An 18,132-nucleotide genomic window follows, 5' to 3' on the forward strand; every position below is an offset into this window, starting at 1 on the left:
ACGTTCACTCTTCACTCACATTACACAGTATTATCTGTAAGCGAGGAGGCGTTACGCTGGACTGCGGCCAACATCTCATTGGCACACAATAATAATTAAAACATACATATTATCACGCCTGTTATATCGGAAAGTTTAGGCAGATGTAAATGAGTAGACCTAACATCGTGACAAAACCTTGCATGACTAAATTTTTTTTTAATACATTTGTTGAGGGCATGCAAAGTCGCCAACCCGTACTTGGCCTGCGTGGTGGACTCAAGACATAATCCCTCCCTCGTTTGGGAGGAGACCCGTGCCCAGCACTTGGACCGTAAGGGTTAAAAAAAATAAACCCACGTTTCTTCGCTGACGTTTAAAACGTTATTCCAATGAAATAGGTAGGTCACCAAACTCTAGGCTACTATTGAGAAACATTTGAAAATACCATTAGCACTTTGCCTAACCCGGGAATGGAAGCTATAATCAGCAGTCGATCTCACTCCCGGCCGCGCTACAAATTGACTGTAGTCAATCAGAATTCATATCCAATATAATGATATTTGAGGCAACACACCGTGATACAGATTGGAACTTGACTTGTTTACTGTGTGATTCAATTAAACGCGTCCGTAAATATGTGTACGATTGAAACTAAAATGTAAAAGTTTAACAAACAACAAGACCTGTTGACGTTTCAATTATAAATCTATGTCATAGTTGTTTGTATTTTCATGTTTTCAACATATTAATTTGAATGGCAGTTGGTATAAATATACAAAAACACAGTTTTTCATTTCTTTTAATTCCATGAAATAGGCACAAAATTATTTTTTGTATTAATTTTTGGAGAGGTTTTGTCTAAAAAAGAACATACAATTGATGAATGTTTTTTTTAACTAGGCGAAGTTTATATCAACGCGGCATATTAGTGGAAATGTGAAGTATTCACTACTTAAGATGGTATTGTATGGTTTACACATTTTCGAATTATCGAGCATCAACTCTAGTTTTAAAGAAATCCAGTTCTGACTGTATACCTGTGTAAAATCCTTTATTATTCAGTTGCTACAAAGTTGACAGAGTGATAAACTTTCCCTTTGCAAGCAACTGCACGTTGCATAAGTGAGCGTGTAGTTTTATTTCAATGAAGAAAACCAAAAATTCTGTAGAAATGTGGATTTTATTATGCATGGCAGAGGTTGAAACGTCTTGGAATATGTGTGAGACATTGTAGGAACTACTTATTATTACGTTTTTCTAAACGAATTCTGTCACTGAAAATAACAAAGTTTTAATTGAAAACATATTTTATTCTTCCTTAAACAAAACTTTTTTCTGCAAAACATCTGAATACTAGTTAATATATCGGTACCTAATTTGGTAGAGATTAATCAGATTTTGTAAATTCTTTCTTTTATTTTCATACCTAGCTGTGTACATATATTATGTTCTTCTATTATTGTATAAAACCCATCTTAACTACACATGTACAGAACTACTCAGATGTGCCTCGGAATGAGGTCGAACCTCGGAAACCGCAGACGCCAATATACGTAAAATAGAAATGAAGGCATGTTCGTGTTGCGAATATTTTGAAATAAAACAGTTTTGAAGTGCTGGGTGTGGTTGAATACCAAAAGACTCTATATACATACATACATAAAATCAAACTGTCTTCCTATATGGGTAAGAACTAAGCGATAATATGAACTCTCTGTATTATTTTTTTCTTTGGCGAATCAGGAAACATTTAACTTTATATAATAGTCTCTGAATAACTCCAAACAACCTTGTTTATCACGACCTATCAACTACTTAAATAATAATCCATATTGCATTCTCCAAAACTATTAACAGTCCATTAGTGTCCCATGGAACATATAATATTGAGCAAACACTACGAGGGAACGATCCCATGATTACGCATGCGGTTTCACCAAATTTTCGGTGTCCCAACTTGGGGTTGCCAAAGCCTAGCAATTAATTACTCTAAGTTTATGTAGGGAAATGAACATAGTGTATGTTTAGCTATTGCGTATAAACAATTTCAGTTTCCGTGGGAAGCTCGTTTATTCCGTATAGTGAGAAAAAATGAGGCGATTTGTTACAGACCCACTTTGGCTAAAGTTTCGGGTATTTATCTGTATAATAGCAATATTAATCAGGCAGAGATCCTTAGAGTGCTCTCCGAGGATCACAATCGCTCTTGAGTTGAGTTCTCTATTAGAATTGATCATTATGTTTGTGTAGCCTTGTGCATTACACACTTTAATATTAATCAACTAGGAGTATCAGTTGATAATTAAATAGTTAAAAAACCGCTGCTGTCACTACAGGTTTTATTTATTTAGAAGAAATACCATCCCATAAATACTTAAATCTTTTATTACAATATCGCTGTTATTACTTAGCGTCTAATTTATGATTTACGGCAAACATTTTACATATCCTTTTTAACGTTTGGTTAATTACCAGGACGAAATAGTTCACACAATTTATTTCAATTTGCGAGAGAAAATTACTTACATTATTGCAACACCTTGCTATACCGTTTAAATCATGTTAACTCGTAACCCTGTTATAACTTAGTACATTTAAACTATGAAATAGGTAGTGTTAACGCGGCGCGTTTTATGTGAGAGCAATAAACATCACTTATCGCGGTGGATGAGTTTTATAAACGACTGTGCAGCAATTTTACAAGTCTCCGGGAGCGCCATTTCCACTGCAATAAATTTTGAGTTTGTGGACGCTAGGTAAAATAAAACTTGATGGACTAAAACCACGAGTTTTAAAAGTGCTGACGGTAAAAAAACTACTTGGAAAACTAAATGTGCCTTTACAAAATTACGAGAATATTATTTCAAGTTCTGGGGAAAAAATACATTTAGAATAATTTATCAGTTTGCAAATAAATAGTAATTCAAAAGTAATAATAGCCGTTGTTTAAGATAACACACATGAGAACTTAAAAGAATAATCCTGCTAAAAGGATGCATACAGCGCTAGATTATATATGCCATAAGGATATAATATACAGCGAAAAATACCGAGTGAAAACGTTGGAATATATTTTTTGTTTTTGCGATGTAAATTGGATGCGCCGCTGACGGAAAAATTAGGCAGAAAAAGATGTGTAAAGCGGCCATATTTGTTGAAGTTCACGCGGCTCGTTAGCATCAGACAGGCGCGGGCGCGCTGAATATTACGAAATGAGCACACCAACGAAATACTATCTCTACGGATATTATTACAGTGAAAACTTCTGTGAAGATAGAAAATATTTTTTTAGCAATCAACTCTTCTAACAATAGGTTTCGAAACTATTTTTGTGAAAGCTCTCAGATTCTTGGTATGCCGTTAAATACTTTGAGCGCTATAGTGTTTGTCAGCGTTTAAATCGGACTCGTAAGATTCTTCAATAATAAAGCATTACTGAATGATTTTCTTGTTCTAAATTATCAATAACTTTTTATTTTTCGCGATTGTTTTTATACGTTTTGCATTTTGTATGACCCTTTCTCTAGATTTTACACAAATAACTTTTCACGATCCCAACATTTTTATATCTAGGCTTCATCCATTTTCGATGCTAAAAATGGAAAGAGCCAGCGCAATTTCGTATCAGACAGTTTTCGGTCATTTAAATATAAACGCCGCGCTTCGTTTGATTCCGAATATAATTTGTGACGAAAGCTTTAGCCCAAGTTTGAAGAAAATGTATTGAGGAGAATATAGCAGTGATCAGAGCCTTGCTTAGTTAAGTTGTGAGTCGTGTTGGCAGTAGAAAACAATACCAGGTAAAATAGATATTATACACTTTATTATATAATCTCTACCAGTGTAATATTGCATTTCCTAGTTATGTACTGCTCTAAATTTAAAAAGCCGTACTTGTAAAGTGTTAATACACAGTTTAATTTTCACCAGCTTAATGAAATGCTAATCAAAAAATCTTTCAGCGTTAAAGTTTCGTTTTAGTGAGAAAATAAGGCGCCGAAAACCTGGCATTCCGTTAATTAGCACAAAGTTTGAGTAAAACCGTGAGATTAAAGCGAAGCCGCCGACATCGGTCGTCGTCGCCGCTCGACCGAAACTTTTATATTTATTTAGTTCTCGGTTTGACTTAGAAATTAAAGTGCACCAGCGTTTAACTCTCATGCGCTGCCAAGAAAAATAAAACAATCCGTTAACATTTGTAGAATTTATGCTTCGTTATGTCTCGATTGTCTAATATAGACGTTGGTGCCAAAGGCCCATATCTCTTCGTTTTGAAAAAAAAACAATATAAGACAGGTCACAGAGTAATAAAACAGACTCAAAATTTTACCTGTACTAGATTAGTACAGAGTGAACAGAGAGTCAGAAACCTGTATTTGGATCCATCGTACGCTAATGAATCTTAGAATTTCAGACTTGTTTGCGTGTTCAATCAAGGCTTTAAAGGATTTCAGATAGTAAGCAGTGGCAACGTTGTATCAATATGTGAGCCGGCGGTCAATAATACGTTTTAAATTGGATCGGAATGCCTCTAAGCTGCGGTATAAGGCCGTGGTGACATTGCGCCGCCGGAGGCTTCGCTGCAAATATTGGATTTTGCGAATCAAAGTATGAGCTCTTTGATACAACAGTTTTTAATAGGCTACCAGTTGAACTAGTGTTTCTTATATGAGAATATTTTTAACACTGAATAATTATTATGCCAGTCTTGAAAAAATGGTGTACGATTTATTGCCTCTAATCTTTGTTTGTAGTATTCGTGTATTAGAACAAAATATAGCTTTCAAAGTTCAATTAATTCTTAGCAAATTAATACAATTTATCATAATAAATACCTGGCCTAATTATGTAGGCAGCTCTCTTATCTTACTTTATTCTATTTCCAAGAGTTTGGGAAGGATAAAGGTCATCCCGGGGAAGGATATAACAGTGACGTAGTGGTCACAGATTATGTTTATTTGTGTGGGAACTCTCCCGGGACATCTGTGACGAGATTCTACAACAGCTAACTGCTATGTTGAATCTTGAATCGGCATTAGATATTGAAGGCGAGCTATCACGTTCCTAGCTCGAGAATTCTTCTTGTAAGTAGTTCGTGTTTGCGAACATTCCATAGCTAGAATAGAGCTATGCTTTTTTCTTTTTACTCCGTGATCGGAATTCTTATATTTTTAGAGTAATAGACGTTTTACTTAATGAAATAATCGTAAAACTTAATCTGACTCTCGTTTAAATGTCCCTTATCAACGCTTTTAATACTCTTTGAGATATTCGTTATGGCTTAAAAAGCTTTAAATGGTTTATAGGGTTTACAAAATTATCATTAATTTCTCAGCGATTAAGAATTTTCTCAGAAAAATATATCTCTCCATGTCATTTAATTAAACTGACGAATGTAAGTCAAATGCATTGCTTTTCCAAAGACAATTTTGTATGACTTTCTATCATGATTTCAGCTGACGGTTTTAGGTCAAACGGTATAGGGGCGAACAAATTGCCAATTACCGGCCACAGCGCCAAACCGTGCCAGACAATCGCTACATTTAGTGTGACTTTTATTCCATTCACGAGAGTTAAAAATATTTAATTGCGTAAACCTTATGTAATACGACTTCTTCCGTGTGAATAGATTTCCCGCAGTAAAAAATATCCTATGTGTTATTCTAGAAAATATATCTATCTTCCATGCTATGAATCCCATATGGCAGTGGGGTCAGTCTTACTTAATACTAGCTTCTGCCCACGTCTTCCTCTGCGTAAATATATTTTACAAGGTAGAAATTCCCCTATTTCTTAATCTAGGTTTTAAACCGTGTGTCCCAAATTTCATAAAAAAATCGTTCAGTCGTTATGTGAAAGAGTAGCAAACATACGAGTACATATGTACATGTTCTCAAACTTTCGCATTTATAATATTAGTAGGATTCTAAATATAGTATTTGTTATCTTATTATACAAAAATAGTCTTAAAGAAATACAATGTTTTTTGTTTCTAACAACGTCATATTTCTAATATCATCGAAATTTGTTAACAATTGGTAAAATCAAAACGGATTGTTTCTTATTACTTGTCGAGAAACGGATTACTTCCAATCGGATGCGCTCTCACTGGTTTTATTTTTCTGAAATATCGTCGATTTTCTCAATAGGACAACATCGAGCGGTTGAAATTCTAGGAAATAAGGGAAACAATATTTTTATTTGAAGAAGTTTTATGAGATATCATTTCGAATTAAGTATGAGTGTATTTTTAACAGCAGGCTGATTGTTTTTATATTCAAGTAACCTTATTTAAAAAAAAAAAAAATTGTGAAAAGTTAATCTATAAATGATTAATTTTATTTATTTATTTCATGAAATATACATACTTAATTGCAAAAAAATAGTAAACTTAAACTTTATCCAAAGACTGTTTCCATTATCTGTGCAAAACATCAACATTGTAAAGTTATTTAACGGTGAAAACACTATCTCTAAAATTATATGCATAGAATCTTTAATAAATTTTATTAGAACGGCTTCTATAATAACTAGAACTAGAGCAGAGAGCTGTAAAGTGCTGATAGCAGTCATTACTTGTGTTACGAGCGAGCCGATAGCAGTTAAATTAATTTAACTAGGGATACTTTCATATAAAACAGGATATTTCTTCACAGCGAGGCTCTCAAGTAAAGTTAATCAACCTTGTTTAGTCTTAGTATATAAAGTAAGAATATCCGGATTTTATATATTTCAAGATGATTTCGCGAGTACAATGTAGTAATGTTTATATCAAAGAGGCTGAATATTTTATAATATCTGTCAATCATTGTGATTCTGCATTTCAACAAATTGTTTCAAAAATTAATTAGGCTTTGGCAATCGTTTATGCGTGCATCGTCAAAGGAACTTTTAAAGGGTTATGGTAAAGTAATGGAGAATCCTATTAATATTAAAAAAGCGAAAGTTTTATAGGATCGTTTAGTACACAAATAGTTTATAACTTGAATTAACAGATACTTACTCCCCGGGAAATATTTTCACGACGACGAAGTCACGATCAGAAGCTAGTGTAAAATATCCAGGTATTTATTCCAAACGTTTACTAAATCGAATCGTTTCAGCAAAATCTCAGCAACAACACGTATCTGGAGGGTCCCTCGAGACTCACACGTGAGTGTTACCTGTACTATGTGTGAGACCTGGATGTTGTCGACGACGCGACTTAGTATTCATGAGACTTAAACTACTAAACTGGTAAAGCTCTATTACCCACTATTTGCGGTCTACGTTGTTACTGTAAATAAGATTTTGTTGTACATACATTGATATACCTAATCTATACACATTATAAAGCTAAAGAGTTTGTTTGTTTGTTTGAACGTGCTAATCTCGGGAACTACTGGTCCGATTTGAAAAAGTCTTTCAGTGTTAGATAGCCATTTATCGAGGAAAGCTATAGGCTATATATCATCACGCTACGACCAATAGGAGCAGAGTACCAGTGAAAAATGTTACAAAAACGGGGATAATTATGATTCTCTTATGTGACGCAAGCGAAGTTGCGCGGGTCAGTTAGTAATTTTATATGGTGTTCAGGTCAACTTAATATGATTAGATATACAAAATAATAAAGGTAGTACTTACGAGATTGAAGTAAGTGTAGTTTTTAAATAAATGAGATAACTTTAGCCTCAGCCTATACTTAATGTCCAAATTGAACGTGCACTGAATTTATTTTATTGGTAATTCAGTAACCGTGGTAGTGCAGTAAAGAGAAACATTTTATTATTTGTTGGAGAAGGTGGCGGCGCATCAACTCGCTCCGTATTGGTACCATTACTTGCTCTGCTTGCGTACAGCGAAGAAATGGGACATCTAGCATCTTAAATTTAAAAGGATCTTTGACACAAAAAGGAGCTGTAAAGCTAATAAATGGTACCTTTACAAAAGTTTAATTTAATTTAAAAAAATGTATCGTAGTATGTGTTTTAATATTTTTGTCTGAAAGTAAAAAAAAGTTTGATAAAGGTTAACTTAATTAACTTAAAAAATATTGTGCAGTTTGCATCACTTCAAAATGGAGGAGCAATTGCTGTACATTTTTTGCCTTTTATAAAAAAGTAAGCACATTTTATGCTGTTATTTTGTGAACAATATATTTACTACAAAAAAAAATTACAATTACTCGCGATATAAATGTTACTTCTAAATATTTTTCATTTAATATTATAATGCAACGGGTCTTATACGCGATTGAAAATTTAAAGGTTAGGATACCTTATTTGCTGCCCGACGCGACGTTTCCTTTAAATTTTCAATCGCGTATAAGACCCGTTGCATTATAATATTATGTGTACTAGTCGCGAGAGCTTAAAAACATTAATTTCTCATTTACGTTACATAAATCGTAAATAACAAATACGAAGTATTATTTTAACAAAATAAAATAACACTTATTGAGAGGCCCAGAAACGTATATTTTATTTTTTAAACTCTTTCTTTAAAATAAAGTGTCTCATATATAAGAGCACGCCTGTAAGAAATCGTTTCATATAATAAAACGTGGAGCAAGTTTTTAATGTGTCGTATGTTGGCTCAGTTCCAAATCCTCCTCCTTACAGCCGAGGATCCAAGTAAAAACTCACCAACAATAGGATTTACTTTTTAGCGCAGCAGTTAGTTCGACCTACACTCACAGGAAATTGGGAGAGAAACTTATTTTACAACTAGTCGTTCATGCCTTTACGCTTGTGAACGTATATTTGCAATCTATACTAATCTATACTAATATTTATAAAGCTGAAGAGTTTGTTTGTTTTTTTGAACACGCTAATCTCAGGAACTACTGGTTCGATTTAAAACATTATTTCAGTGTTAAATAGCCCATTTATCGAGGAAGGCTATAGGCTATATATTATTACGCTACGACCAATAGGAGCAAAAATGTTACAGAAACGGGGAAAATTATTATCCATTCTCTCTTATTTGACGCAAGCGAAGTTGCGCGGGTCAGCTAGTTTGCAATATTCGAGCAAATGTTCAGTTCTCCTAAGTGAATACGAACAATTAGAATGTAGGATGTTTGTTATTTGATTACGTAGCAGTTCAATATATTCCGCTAATATTAGGAGAATTAGTTCATAGAATATGCCTGACTATGATTTGCATGACTCAAATGAATTCACTGTAGAACTGTTGAATACGACTCGGCATATTCATGCATAAGTTAGTTGTAGTTAATCCAATGTACTTTACGCTACGTATTGTTAGTACTTTGCTCTTTCTTACTTCGTTTCCCTCATTGCTATGCTGTTGTTCTCGTGTATGTCGCATAATCCCTCCATTGTACCAACGTAGGGCTTATAAAACCTTGTATTGTTATTGTACTTCACGTTTATAAGTTTAAAAGTTTCACGTTGCATGGATAATATCTGATTTTATACGGGAATAAGCGTGAGCTTGTATTGACTATCTTGGTTGGAATTTTGTCTAGATTGCAGTGCGGCAGATATTACCGTTACTCCACACTGTCTCAGGCTTACTGTATCAATCTTGTCTAGCGAACTGCTGGCTTTTATCTCCCCTTGTGTATTCTTATAATGTTGGACTTCTATATTCAACAATTGCTAAAGAAACTTTGCAGTTAAAATATTGTGGAAATTCATCTTACCAAGAAAGAATATAGTATGAGTGGATCTGGAGCAATGTAACATGTCCTTCAATTCTCAATATCGGCTTTATCGCGCAGATGGTATCAGGTGGAAATTGCCACGGAAGGTCCCGTGAATAATGCATGTTGCATCGCGCCCCGACTGAGGATCAACTTGTAAATACCGACACTCTCAGATACACGCCGCTACAACTTTTCCGTACATCTTACCAACTTAGGCAAATCTTCCAACTTCGGGAAGACTTCGAGCTAGTAAGTTCTTTTGAAATAGAAAACTAAACTAAAACTTTGAAAAGGAATGAGGTCACGAACTAAAAAACTTAGGTAATGGTTGTTTTCTTTGTACGGTTTTTGCACTTGAGATTTTTCTTAAAGGCCATTTATTACACCTTCTATTTATAGTACATACTACTTAAACACATACATATATTACTGTTACATGTCAGAGATGTCTTACAAAAAGGTCAGGTATGTAGTACGCGTATTTTACCGGCCGTGTACATACGCATTGTATTGATGTGAATGAAGCAAGGTAAGTATGTAAAAATCATACTAAGTGACGTTCCCTAGTCTCTGCCTACATCTATGAGAAAAAGGCGTGATTTCATGCATATATGCCATTTACTTATTGCAGGTTTCAGCAATAGCTGTTTCTCTCTCTCTCTCTCAATAATATATAAGAGTAACTTTATAATAGAAACATGAGTTAGCGGGAGATGTTCTTGGGTTCATAAGGAAACTGTCAATTTACATTTTTATGATACACTTCCAGTATTTGTCAAAGTTATTTGTGACGTCACAGTCGCGACAGATGCTATTTTATTACTTGCTTTATGTTCGTTTTATGTCTTGATGGAGGAAGTTGTGAGATAATGAGATTTATACTCATAAACGAATTAATAGTAACAGATCATATTTGGATATTAATTAGTATCACTGTTAATACAGCATATTTCTTGTATAGTTCACGTGGCCAGTAATATTTATAACGTACGAGGTTCTCGTTTAGTGTAGTAATAGTAGCGAGTAATAAATAGTGTTGTGACAGTACAATTATGTGTCGCTATACAACTATACACAAGTACACCGCACTGCGGAACATGGGGGGACTTTAGTGGCTAACAACGAAATTGAAAGACACCAGTGCGTTGCAACATTTCACTGAATAGTAAAAGAAAAAGAAAGAGGTTGGTTTTACGAGAAACTGTATTGCATTCACATTACCAAATAAAACTAGAGGTAACAAAAAGAAATTGTGTTGACAGTGCGACTATCATTTGCAATGGTACAAAATATATAAATATAAACATAAATTCTTACTTCGTTTGTGTGTCGGATAATCGTTAAAAGGATCAAAAGATTTATTAAAATTGAAATATCTATATTGTTTTTAATTTACTCAGAAAATTTTAGATTTGCAAGGTACGAAAAATTATATTAAAATAGTACAATTTGGTGTAGGAATGACCTTTATCTTGTACTAATATTTGCAGAGAGAAAATAAGTATATTAAGTTGAAATATTATATTAGGTCGGGGAAAAGGTCATTTCGCATTATAGTATGTATGAACTTGTAATAAAATCTCTTTGGCTTCAAGAGTCACATATGAGTACACGGTTCACTAGGTTTCTGTCAGTGAGCTCGTGAGGTACCCAAATATCGAGCTTTTTTTGTGTAGAGAAAAGCTTTTATTACAAGTTCATACATACTATAATGCGAAAAGACTTTTTCCCCGACCTAATATATGTATTACTATTGCAAAAATGTTTTTTACAACTAGTTTAAGCAATACCAACCTACTTGTCGTATATTTCTCTTTAAAAACCAAGAGATGGGTTGTCAAAGGCTCGCAAGAGTCGCTGGAGGCGGCGCGTCGGACAGATCAAAGTGACTGCGCTCCGCAAGTAATAGCTTTTATAACATGTTCTTAACTTGAGCGTTTTACACACAAGTCGTTTCTTTTGCTATTTCTTTGCTTTAATAAACATTAATATAGTCAAAATCAAAATCAATAGTAAATATACAGACCTATAAAATTGTATGTATTTCAATTTGCGTTTTTATTTAAGGTCTGCGCGCATGAGAATTTTTATTTATTAATAAATTCATCGTAAAGTGCAATCCTCGCCAAGTTCATCCCTACAATAAAATATCAACAATAAGTTTTAATTGAAACAGTTTTATCAGAATTTATTTTATTTTTCCGAATCTGTACAATTTTAATACAAATATAATAATTTCGGTTTTGGAAATCCAAATGGTTTAACGAATAATAAAGAGCTTTATAGAATTTGTGTCGCCAGATAACAGGAACGGTTGGAATAATACGAATAAATATTTTATTTTTATAGTCGTTGGAGACCGTAGATTGTTGAGGAATTTTATTATTTTGCTAAGCATTCGTTTTGTTACAATGTAAAAATGTAATTGTAGCTGTCTTGTATTTAGATCGTAGCAGATTAGTTTCGTAGACTTTATTCTCGTAGCAGCCGTAGCGAGATTAAGTGCGTAGTAGCTATCCGTAGACACAAATCTTAATCGGTATTGCCTGGCCTTTGTCATGCGATTTTTATTTTAAATTTTCAATGGCATATATTATTATAATAAATATTTACGTGCAGCTACATAAAAATGATGGTTGTTTAAATGCTTAACAATTTTGCTTGTATATGACTTTGTGTGTAATAACTGGAGGGGTCCGTGGAGAGTACACACGCGTGTACATAATTAAAGAGCAACCATTTGAAATATTAAGTAACTGCCGGTGAGCGCTCCGGTGAGAACATAATAGCTTCAACTGATGCTTACATTCATTATGATAATATTATAAACAGCTGAGCTAATTCTTCTCAAATCAACTAAAATATTTTAAAGTAAGTTTTTCGAGAATCTCATGAGACATGCTATTATAAGAAACTACATGGGACTAGTTATGTTGGTAAACCATTTGATGCCGATTGTTAAATCATATTTATATCTATAAAGACAGCTTTCTTTACCATACTATTCAAATAAGCGTTTCAATCTGCCTAGTTGTCTTATTTTGTAGACGAGATACGGTAAACATTAGGTTTTAATAACAGCTTGTTTGACGACGAACAATCCTCAACAAAAAAATAACGCTTCTTCAATATTACTGAGTAGAATTATAATGAAAATTGATATTAACAGCGAAACATATCGTTGCCTTAGAATATAAAATGCCTTTATAAAATGATAAAATGATGCCTGATACATATAAAATCTTGCATCGTTCCTATGGGAAGCTGAAAGAACAAAGTGTAGTACAAGTAATAGGATAAATAAAATTTAAATTTTAAAAGTTTTCAACATGAGTGAGTAAATAAAATTGTTGAGTACGCAGTAATTTAATTACGCGCTAACATAAAACATTTTATATTTGGTGTAGTAAACCATTAATAAAATTAAAATAATGACTTTATGCTTTTGGTTTGGATGCTCGTAAAATGTGCCTAACGACACTTTTGAAACTTTTATTTCATGATGACGGACGGACGCAATAAAGTGGAACGTTAAATAAATTTTAAGCTAAATGGTGGTGAAAACATTAATTTTAATTTACACTAGCTGACCCACGCAACTTCGCTTGCGTCACATAAGATAGAATGGGTCAAAATTTTTCCCGTCTTTGTAACATTTTTTATTGCTACTCTGCTCCCATTGGTCGTAGCGTGATGATATATAGCCTATAGCCTTCCTCGATAAATGGACTATCTGACACTGAAATATTTTTTCAAATCGGACCAGTAGTTCCTGAGATTAGCGCGTTCAAACAAACAAACAATCAAACAAAGTCTTCAGCTTTATAATATTAGTATAGATAGTATAGATTAGTATAGATTAAAGTACATACAAGTTTAACTTAACATATTTTTGCACAATTTTTTTTTGAGTGAATGTTGATCTTACACTGTCGAGTTTACAGGCAATTTACTACACAAACTTGTTACATCTAGTAACGCAGTGATAATGTGTCGTAACTGTGTTTTTTACGATTTTATTAATGGCTCATAACTTCAAAGTTACAAAGTTTCGAATTGAGCTCGCAGATTTCCTACTGACGGCTTTAGTTGGACTTTTAAGTGAATGTACATCAAACACAAACATTAAGACGCTTTCGGTCTTAAAACTTGTAGAAGTCGCAACTGCACGAAGTCGGAGAAAGTTATTTGAAGAATTTTAAGCTTATCTAAGAGTATATTTTGTGCGGCGATAGAAGGACTTAACGGAAGGTAGATCATTGATTATTTCAATTAAGTATGTCTACATAAATATTTATTATGTTTGCGTAGCAAAAATGTCATTACATCTAACTGTTCTGTCAAAACAATTCTGTATGTACAACTATGTTATATGTATAGAAAAAACAAAGAAAACATTTCAATCCTTTCACAGAAACTCATAGCTCGTTGTCAATAGTCACAAAGCAAAAATAGGTCGCCTTTTATTGTGACATGTCAAAGACAGTAATTCAAATGTGTTGGTGAAAGTAAGCGATGTGTATGTATGAGCACATTCCTACTGATTGATCGCTTATCGCACATCGACATTGTATGAGATTTATGTATGATATTCGACTCTCTGTAGCGTTCAATATAAAGACAAAACGTGACGAAATATTTTGTAATATAAATTACTACTTTGTTTCTGCCTATGCCTTTATACTCACACTTTATTTTTGCAAAAATAAGACTTCAATCTTCACCGGTACATATGTATTTCATCAAAATCAGTTCAGTAGGTCAACCGCAAAAGTGTAAAAAACAGACATACGGTAACCCTGTTTCGAATTCAAAATAATATTAGTATCTACCATTTCTTTACAAAGTTTGACAATGCGTATTTAACTTTTACGTTTAAAATTCAACACCGGTTATTCCCTGGGTGGAAAATGAAGCAGTAGAACGAGAAATTATGAAAAAGTTGAACCAACATACGCACAACCTTTGAAACCCCCTTTATTTGTTAATGTTCTCTACATAATGTGGTCTTAGAATTCATAAGCGTGTTTTATAATTTTAAAATTCGATAGATTCGAAGTAGATATATGGACCTGCAATTTTTTTTTTATTTATTGCTCGTTTAACAAAAAGTTTTCTAGTTCAAAATAATTGTATCGAAAAACAGTTTGTTATTTATTTTATTAATCTTTGTTTATTAAAAAGATAACTCCTTAAGACGTTATGAAATAGGTGCAAAAAGCAGGTTTTAGTTTTTTACCACTTCAATATAATATAATTCATCGCTAGTTTTTCAAGTATATTTTTACCAATAGTATCTCAGCATGATTTGGTATACAAAACAGCAACAAATAAACCGAAACTCTTATTTGTATATGAATATCGAAGTTACTATGTTCCCCACATATGGCACATATGCATATAAACTAAAGACATCGTCGTGGTGGACAAGATCTTTGAATATTCTAAGAGGATTCGATATTGGAGATACGGCTTATACAACATACAACTTTATGCAGTAGTCGTAAAGTACAGTTTACAATGGCAGTTATATCTGCTGAGACAGCTGAACAATCGATTGGCTAGATGACACTTATTGAAAGGGTAGGCTCTACACTGTGCCTCTATAGATGAATATCTGAAGCAAATACAGAGAGTTACATCCTGTGGTTTGTTTATCTACAGGCTGTTAAAATTAACATAGATATTAAGTCCACCACCACAGATGTAAGATCACATGACTATCTAAATACTATGGCTTTTCACGGCTTTTTACCAGCATTCACTGAACCAACACGAGCCAATAACTGCTTAGACCATGTTATGTTGCGAACCAAGTCTAAAATAATAACTCTATTGTATGACACAACGCTCACTGACCACTGTTCCTCATTAGTATCCATACAGCGAATAGGGCCAAATGTAACACCTCAGAAAATTTTGAACAAGGTTAACTATGCAGCACTTGACATTGCTATGAATAATATTGATTTTGCCCCCCTTTTTTTGATATCAGACCCAAATATCGCTACGGAAAATTGTCTAAAGTTAATTACATCAGCACTTAAGCAATGTACTATTACAATTAAAGTACCCGCTGCCAAAAGAATCATTAAGCCCTGGATTACCCCTGGCTTACTACGCTGCATTCGTAACCGAGACACCCTGCACCGAAAATCAAAACAATCACCTCAAAATCAAACACTACTTATCACATACAGACGATACAGAAACTTTTGCACAAACATATTAAAGAAAGTAAAACGCAAATATGACACCGCAGAATTAAATAAGGCAACACATAATCCCAAGAGACTATGGGAAACCATCAAGTCTATCACAAACACAACTAAACACAAAACATCCTCATCTCAGTTATTATCGCAATCATGCTCACCCACACAATCTTGCACACTCGTTAATGATTATTTTGTAAATATTGGAAAGCTACTGGCAGATAGCCTTACCAATAGCCAAAGCCAAACACTACATATGCCTCATGCCTCCTCTTGCACATCATCATTTGTACTAGAAGAAACGGATATTGACGAAGTTATACGTACCATATTCTCTCTAAAAACCAATGCTGCAGTTGGCTGGGATGGTATTTCACAGCACTTTTTAAGAAGATACGCACGAACTCTTGCACCCATTCTCAGTCATATCTTTAACCTGTGTTTTCAAACTGCCACTTTTCCCACTCCGTTTAAAAAAGCGATTATTCATCCCATACTGAAAGGTGGCGACGGTTCCGTACCAAATAACTACCGCCCTATAGCCGTGCTCAGCTCTCTATCAAAGGTACTTGAACGCATAATTAACACAAGACTAGTACAGTACCTTGAACACTTTCAATTACTTTCTCCAAATCAATTTGGCTTCCGCAGAAACAAGTCCACCAGCGATGCCGTTCAAGGTTTAACCAGCTTTATAGTAGAGAAGCTTACGACTAAGAAGAAGGTTCTTACTATATTCCTGGATCTAGCAAAGGCCTTTGACACAGTCCCTGTTCTGACCCTCCTACGTAAACTAGAAAATATCGGTGTCAGAGGTCTTCAGCTAGATCTATTTAAAAGCTACCTAACTAATCGTACTCAGTATGTTACAATTGACAACCACAATAGTGAAGAGCTTCCTATCCAGTATGGCGTGCCTCAGGGTAGTATCTTGGGGCCCACGCTCTTCCTTGTATTCATAAACGAGCTCACTAACCTTAATCTATCTAATGCTAAAGTTGTATCCTTCGCTGACGACACTGCTATCACCTTTTTTGCCAACTCATGGACGGAGCTTCAAACGACTGCCCAGCTAGGCTTTGATACTACCTTGCAGTGGCTCCACACACATACACTATCGCTCAATACTACAAAAACAAATTTTATAACCTTCTCACTAAGTTCAAAATCTCAACCAACTACACCGATTATCCTTAAAGCACACTCTTCATTTAACGAACCCCACATCCACTGTAGCTGTCCTTCGCTAATCGCATTAGATCAAACTAAATACCTGGGTATTATATTAGACAAAACGCTGACCTTTAAATCACACTCAAACGCTATTGCCAACCGGTTGCGTAAATTAATATATATTTTTAAAACTCTTAGGCATGTCACTAACCTTACAGTTATTCGCAACGTTTACTTTGCTTTGTGCCAGTCAATCCTCATCTACTGTATCACTTGCTGGGGTGGAGCAGGTAAAACCATCTTAAAACCGGTAGAAATAGCACATAGAGCAATACTCAAAGTAGCATCCTGTAAGCAAATCCGATTCTCAACCGCTACATTATACAAAGAATGAGGCGCCCGTAGCCAGTTGCGCTCACCGGTCGGTAAACGATCTGTGGGTTAAGCAACCGTTGGCGCGGTCATTCTATAGATGGGTGACCGCATAGTGGTAGTTGAGCTGGGCGTCTCCGTGCTTCGGAGGGCACGTAAAAAGTCGGTCCCGGTTGTTGTCTACTAAGATAACAGTCGTTAAGCCATGTCAAAGGCCTTACGGGCGGCTTGAACAACTTTGACACTAGGTTGACCACTAACCATACGATATGAATGAATGAATGAATGAATACAAAGAATGGCATCTACTAAATGTAAGACAACAATATATTTTACAAACAACCTTAGCTCAACACCGTGAAACACCCTTCAAACAAATTACTAAACGCCAAAAAGACAAGGTATGTGTGATACCCCCTGCGCCTTTCGCTTTCATAAAAAGGTTTTCTATTTATTTAGCCCCATATCTTTATAACAAAATTAACGCAAGATGTGAAATACATATATGGAATGTCGTATTTTGTCTGTAAAAAGACCAATCGTTCATTCTTACTGAACTTGAGCTATGATGAGACTGAAGCATTTTTGGCAAAATAGTTTTACACACACCCACACACACACACGCACACATAAATACACACATACACAAACACACATACACACACACACACTAACACACACAAACACACACAAACACACACACACACACACACACACACACACACACACATAAAA

Source organism: Anticarsia gemmatalis, chromosome 19 (assembly GCF_050436995.1).
Source record: "Anticarsia gemmatalis isolate Benzon Research Colony breed Stoneville strain chromosome 19, ilAntGemm2 primary, whole genome shotgun sequence".
Lineage (NCBI taxonomy): Eukaryota > Metazoa > Arthropoda > Insecta > Lepidoptera > Erebidae > Anticarsia > Anticarsia gemmatalis.